The sequence below is a fragment of the Haliotis cracherodii genome, unplaced genomic scaffold (assembly GCF_022045235.1).
Source record: "Haliotis cracherodii isolate W230 unplaced genomic scaffold, xgHalCrac1.p SCAF_4, whole genome shotgun sequence".
NCBI lineage: Eukaryota > Metazoa > Mollusca > Gastropoda > Lepetellida > Haliotidae > Haliotis > Haliotis cracherodii.
In genome coordinates, this window is record NW_027266297.1 from 53,638,518 (window position 1) to 53,646,353 (window position 7,836).

A 7,836-nucleotide genomic window follows, 5' to 3' on the forward strand; every position below is an offset into this window, starting at 1 on the left:
CGGTAAACCCTAGGTCTTACAATTCAAAAAGTAAAACCTCTGAGCAGGTCTCACTTGAAAGCAGTATCTCTCACAAGGAAGACACCTACAATACAGTAGGCAAAAGTGGCAGAAGGGTTATAAACGTGAAGGAAGATCGACTGATCTCCTCCCCACTTGGAATTAGAAAAAAAGTTTTAATAAATCCAGTTTCTAAAGACATTTAGATTTCAGATATTAAATATGAGTGAAAAAATATGATGGTTATAAAATCATCTGACTTCCTTTACAACTGTAATTGCAGTGCTCGCCAGATGTAATTCTGGGCCACTATGTGGTTTACATGACAGCAATTGGTTATTGATTTAGAAAATGTAAAACTATTGTATTGACCAATCATTGATTTTATGGGGAAAAGCTGCAACTCTCCCTCAATCGCACATTTTTACCTCGACACGATACATTAAACTTTAAAACCATCAACAAATAATGACCATCAACAGAGTCATTAAAAAGTTTAGATAGACTATTAATTTTGATACTAAAGAACGTTTCCATATTGAGTTTCCTTGATCGTCCAAAAACCGTACATAGTGGATCCCACCGTACCTTGAAACGCCTATCAGTTAAAAATGTGGCATAAATTGAGGCAAACGGCCAGTAAATCCCATATCATTAACGCCGTTGAATGATTCATTAACAGAAAATGTGGAAATTCCAACAGCTGACCAACAGCAATCTTGTCCTTGTAACTTTCCATATTCAAATGAAATTCGATTTTACGATTCCGACTATATCATGATACCAGGTGTTCGCGAAAAGGTGAGCGTATCCTGACCCACCGGCGGCACCCCGTCAAAAACACATGCAAAGGCACGCCAATTGTTCACCTGAAAACACCACGGAAACATAAGGTACAAGTCATAATAGGGAATTGCATCGGACATAATTGTCACTGATGTGTTAAATGTGTAAATGTCCTCCACATGTCTACTATAAAACGTTCTGAAAGCTTTGTTGAGGCCTTGAATGTTGTAACCTTGATCAGGCAACTTCTGAGCAAGAGTCGTATGACGATCTCTGAAATCTTGGTAGAAAGAACATGCTCAGTTGTAACTCAAATGTTGTGAAAAGGTTGGAGCTGCAGGAATATTGCTCGACATGAAGGGAAAGTCATCCCTCTTGTCATACAGTCTTGTGGGGAGTATTTTCTCACTCTGAATCTTCATGCATAGATCTAAATATGAAACAGATGAGGCTGTCACACTGGTCTCCTTTATTTCTGGTTCAGGTGAGTAAATCAGTGGAAGGGAATTGGTAGTTTGATGGTTATTGAACGATATCAGATCATCGACAAACCTGAATCTTAAGTTAAACGTCTAGGCCATGTTACCTTGTTTTGTCTTTGCCAATCTGAGCAGAAATTCCGATTCAAATGCACTAAGAAACAGATCCGCAAGAAGAGGGAGCACAATTGGTGCCCATGGGGATGCCTACTTCTTGCCTAAATGTCTTACCCCCATTTTCTACATAGATATTATCAATGAGGAAGTCCAGCTTTTCTCAGTAAACAACGTTACAGTTAATATGCTGTCTTGTGGGACAACCTGATCTTGATTGTGAAAGAACCCAGACACGGATCCTACACGTACCTGGAAATGCCTACCTGTTAAGAACTGTAACATTAAATTATCAAAATGACCCATGAAACCCATATCATTAACACTGTGGAACAATTCAGTGACAGAAGATGCGGACATTCCAACAGATGACCAACAACAATCTGGTTCTTTAGTCCAGACTTAGAAAATGGTGATTATCTCCTGTTTCTGTAGCCCGTCAGTAAGGATACAGGATACTGTAGACCAGTTTTCATTGCCAAATAAATATGTCACTTCCTGTTGTGTTTCTAACTGCAAGTGTTCCACTCTGAGGAATCCCTCTCCCGGGTTAGAATAGATATTAGATTGGTTTGAGGAGACACACAAAAAATAACACACAAAATCGCAATTTGGTTTGAAGAAGTTGAAGCAGTTACAGTTGTTTCTTGTAACGTAAAATGACTACCAATTTTCTACCGAATATATTGAGAATATTTTACATATAATATGAATATCAATGATAACGCTAATACTCTTCCAGTTTGGACATTAGCAAGATCCTCATTTTGGTATGAAAATGTTGAAGAAGGTATCTTGTACGTGAAACGACTACTGTGTTTCTACTGCGTCAATTTCTCCTATACAGACCATACAGTAGCAGTAACACACAGAGCAATACTTACAGGATCATTAACATTTACAACTTCATGATTAATTTATAAGACAGTAATTAATGAAGGATGAAATAGCAGTAGATAACAAAAAATAAACCCGTGAAGATCCGGGGTAGAATAGGTCTTCAGCAACCCATGCTTGTCGTAAAAGGCGACTAGCGGATCTTGTGGTCAGGCACGCTGACTTGGTTGATGCATATCATCGGTCCCAATTGCGTGGATCGATGCTCATGATATCAATCAGTGGATTGTCTGGTCCAGACTCGATTATTTACAGACCGCCGTCATATAGCTGGAATGATGCTGAGTGCGGCGTTAAACCACAAACAAACAAACAACGAGAAATATTAGGACATTTAGTTTTCAGGGTGAGCCTGATTTTAAAAAAAAGAAAACCACCTTGCGACAATCTATTTTTGTGGCAGGCAATTTCTTTTGTTTTTAATTGCGAACATTACCTGACTTAATATATATTCAAATCTACATTCACCAGATTCTAACAGTTTTGAGAATAATATATTTTGTTTCTTTAGTCATTTTGTTAAGATATGTTTGTTTGTTTTTTGCCAGAAAATAACAATATTGATATTGCCATATGTACATATTATGTAGTTTGCAGTATCAGTTGCCGTAAACCGTTTTGCTAAAAATCTTCTTAAGTCAATTGATTTTCATATATTTACAGAAGGCTTCAATGTCAATCATTTGGGTCCTGATTTCCTGTAATCACTTATTATCATTTTCCTTTTCATTCTTTCATGTTCTCCGCTCCAAATAAAACGAAAGATCAAGATTCTTAAAAATTTCTTTTCTTTGGATTTTTGAATGACGTAAAAAGAATGGTGAAATTATTTGGGATTCTATTATTGTTATTTTGCCTTGAATGTTTGTAGTCTTATTTGCCAAGAAAAAAGGTATATGGGAACAAAGTGTACACGATCAGCTCTGCTATACGCCAAGACATGACAACAACTACCACGAGAACCTACATCTGACATATGAATACTATAGTAGTTGCGGCATATTCTCCGTGAAAGCACGGTGTCTCCATGCTGATAATATCTATCCAGAGATATAGTTCATTTGTTCGTGTTCGCCTCCGTGGTGTAGTGGGAGAGCGGAAGGTCAGGGGGTCGATTCCCGGCCGCGACCTTAAATATGGTACTTGTTGTTACCCTGCCTTGCGCTCGTAAATGAGGGGCTAAAACAAGAACTGGTTGGCCCGGAGACAGCATACTATGTCTGAGTTGGGTATTCGTGTTAATCTGTGGTATCTCTGTGGGCTAGCACTATAAAATCGAGGCTAGTCCGGACTAGTACACACACACACACACACACACGTGCAAGCACGTCGCTATATCGGTGCAATAATCTTGGACGCGACGTTAAGTTCCATTTCACCTCGCCTCATTTGCTCGTAAGAGCTTCAATTATTTTCTGACAAGAAAAGCAACGTAATTTACAAAATGAAAATACCTGTGAGTCATTTCTCTCATGGTAGCACACATAGTTCATGTGTCATGATCCTTATAAAACTGGTAATGAATATGTAGAAGATACATCTACCGTGTACTGAAATTTGAGGTGGTCTGACGGTAGATTAGACACTTCTCATTTCAATTCGGAACCGAGCGCAAATTTCAATGCACACTAGGTTAATCACTATTTTGCTATGACGACAAGGTCGCTTGTCACTCTCTTTTGGAACTCGTAGTTACACCGGGGTAAATAGACCAGCTATCTTCGGAGGGGTCACAGGTAGTGACAAATGTGACAATTATCTCTCAAGTTGAAGTTTAATTACTTATATGATTGACTAGTTCAAAGTAATGGTTACAATATACATAGTCTATTAAAAGAATTCATAAAATGACACACGCATCCTCCCTTACATATATATCATCGCAACCTGTTGGACATTTCTTGACATCATCCATTGTCGGCTTGACAGGTCATATAAATGAAAAAACAACAACCCAAAACGAAATTAGTTCTCAAATAACTCATTAAATAACAGCGTTTTAGATATTTTGAAGTTGTACTTAGGTATCAGTTGGCTTGAAATAGCCTCCAAGTAACAGTACAGTATGCCTTTCTATCCACCCAAAACTTGGGTATGGCTGAACTCGGCCTTTCTCTTTACTGCCCGTGGCATTGTTCATCACGACTGTAAAGACCTGTTATGATGTTCACCATTAACGTGATGAATTACTGGTTGAAATGAGCAAGCTGAATTAACCTCATTGCCAAACTGGTTTCCCTAAAAATCGCTTTATCGTAGAAAATACACGACTATTATGACATTACATGACATTATGAATGACTGTGAAATACATCGAATCCCAGACCGACTTGTTACTGGGTTTGAGAAAGCCTTTGGTAGTGTTGAGTGGGAATATACAAAACCCTGGAATTATCATAAACCCTAGAGACAAATAACTGCAGTGCTATGAAAGCGTATTGGTGATACATTCTAGGTGAAAGTATCATCTACGTTGATGTATCGTCTATGTAGATACCAGTATCATCTCCGTAGAAGTACGTATCATCGACGTACATGAAAGTATCATCTACGTAGGTGTAAGTATCATCTACAACCCATGCTTGCCGTAAATGGCGACTATACTTGTCGTAAGAGGCGACTAACGGGATCGGGTGACCAGGCTCGCTAACTTGGTTGATGCATGTCATCGTATCCCAATTGCGTGGATCGATGCTCATGATGTCAATCACTGGATTGTCTGGTCCAGACTCGATTATTTACAAATCGCCGTCATGTAGCTGGAATATTGCTGAGTGCGGCGTTAAACAACAGGTTAACCTAACTTAACCTACGTAGATGAATGTATTGTCTACATAGATGATATTTTTAAGAATATGGCAACAACACTTCCATAGTATGCAGTTCAACAATAAATACAGGCCATATTTCAAATTATTTGAAGCTGGAACGAGGCTGCAGACAAGGTGGTGCACTGTCACCGCATATTTGTATCATCTGTGCAAAGGTGCTTTATATTTACATTAACAGAACAAAATACATAAAGGTATTGATATCAAGGGAATAGAATACTTAGTATTTTAATATGCAGATAACTGTACACAAGAGGGATCAGAAGATCTTTCAGAATTGATACATTGTACATTAAGGAATGTTGCTATTCCCTCAGGTATTAAAGTCATTTGCAACAAAAGTGTGGTTACTTGGATTGGCTAAAAGAAAAACTCAAATGAAAAAATGTGTCCCCCATATATTACTTTACTGATTAAAAGAGCCGTTTATGATTGTTGGAATTACTTTAATGAAAATCATCATATAATAACTCTAAATTTAAAAAAAACTAGTAACTGATATAAACAAGGTGCCAGAACTACTTGGAACTTTTTGACGAGTCTGATGTCTGGAAATAACTTCTATAGCAATGTTAATATCACTCTTGCGCCGGACATGCTTCGCCAGACATTAGGCGAGAAGCGCCCGCTTGAATTTTCCGAGAATTGAACTTTCCTAATTTAATTCATGACAGCAAGCAACAATGTTTCAGTTAAAATGTTCGGGGTTCTATAAATGTGTTTATGTCAACTTTCATACTTATCTGTGAGAAAATTTGATCAAATTTGGCGGATTTTGTAAGCCTGGAGAGCGCTCAGCTGATCGTTCGACATGGTCACAGTACTAACTGTTTATGTATTCCTTCGCCAATAAAATAATCGCTGTTTGAAAATGATCTCTGTTTTCATTTTAAACAGGAATGTTTAATTATGACAAACAAAAATGTCCACAGAACTTACTACTCGATATGAAATAATATATTTCGCATAACATTTATTAACAGGGCTAGTTTTATTCACGAACTAAATTCTTTTCGCAAACCCCCTTTACACGGCGTTGGTAAAGGGGCGACAGGGAGAACTTACTAATTTATCAGACACTGTTTTCGAAAAAATATATAAATTGCAAGTAATAAAAATAAAACATGTATATAATGAATAGAAAATTCAATGTGTTTTCTCAAATACTACTTTTATCTCATCTCGTGAAGTGGGGAGAGTCTCATATTTTCACTCGTGAAAATATGAGACTCTCCCCACTTCACGAGATGAGATAAAAGTGGTATTTGAGAAAACACATTAAATATCCTCTATTTATTATGGAAACGGCTTTTGTCACGTGGATATGTATGAAGCAAGAGGGTATACTTCAAAGTGACCACGTAACTGTGGTGGTGCAGAGTTGAAGCATCCATAAAATATCGCTCCAATCAATTTATTTCAGTACAGTTAGGTCTCATCCCTGGGTGCCGTGGTAGAGAGCAACCGTAGCGCTACGACTGTCGTACGTCTTTGTTACCGTATGGGAGTTACGATCACCTCAGTGCTACGACTGTCGTAAGTCTGTGTTACCGTATGGGAGTTACGATCACCTTAGTGCTACGACTGTCGTAAGTCTATGTTACCGTATGGGAGTTACGATCACCTCAGCGCTACGACTTTTGTCAGTCTATGTTACCGTATGGGAGTTACGATCACCTCAGCGCTACGACTGTCGTAAGTCTATGTTACCGTATGGGAGTTACGATCACCTCAGTGCTACGACTTTTGTCAGTCTATGTTACCGTATGGGAGTTACGATCACCTCAGCGCTACGACTGTCGTAAGTCTATGTTACCGTATGGGAGTTACGATCACCTCAGCGCTACGACTTTTGTCAGTCTATGTTACCGTATGGGAGTTACGATCACCTCAGCGCTACGACTGTCGTAAGTCTATGTTACCGTATGGGAGTTACGATCACCTGAGCGCTACGACTGTCGTAAGTCTGTGTTACCGTATGGGAGTTACGATCACCTTAGCGCTACGACTGTCGTAAGTCTGTGTTACCGTATGGGAGTTACGATCACCTTAGCGCTACGACTGTCGTAAGTCTGTGTTACCGTATGGGAGTTACGATCACCTGAGCGCTACGACTGTCGTAAGTCTATGTTACCGTATGGGAGTTACGATCACCTGAGCGCTACGACTGTCGTAAGTCTGTGTTACCGTATGGGAGTTACGATCACCTTAGCGCTACGACTGTCGTAAGTCTGTGTTACCGTATGGGAGTTACGATCACCTGAGCGCTACGACTGTCGTAAGTCTATGTTACCGTATGGGAGTTACGATCACCTGAGCGCTACGACTGTCGTAAGTCTGTGTTACCGTATGGGAGTTACGATCACCTTAGCGCTACGACTGTCGTAAGTCTGTGTTACCGTATGGGAGTTACGATCACCTTAGCGCTACGACTGTCGTAAGTCTGTGTTACCGTATGGGAGTTACAATCACCTATGCGGTGAGATCGCTTTGTACAAAGGCACCCTGACCTTTATAACATTGGATTTGGCTTCAAAGCATACGTGACGTCACCATAGTCCTCACCACTTGATCATTTTACGAAGATGGGTGCATGTGTGCTTATTCTTATACATGGAAAACAAGCCATTCCGGCAATAAGGAATACTACTTATAGTAATGACAAAAATTGCAAAGTGCACTTTTCAAGAAATATCTATTTTGCTGGCGATAAACATCCTCCATCCGAC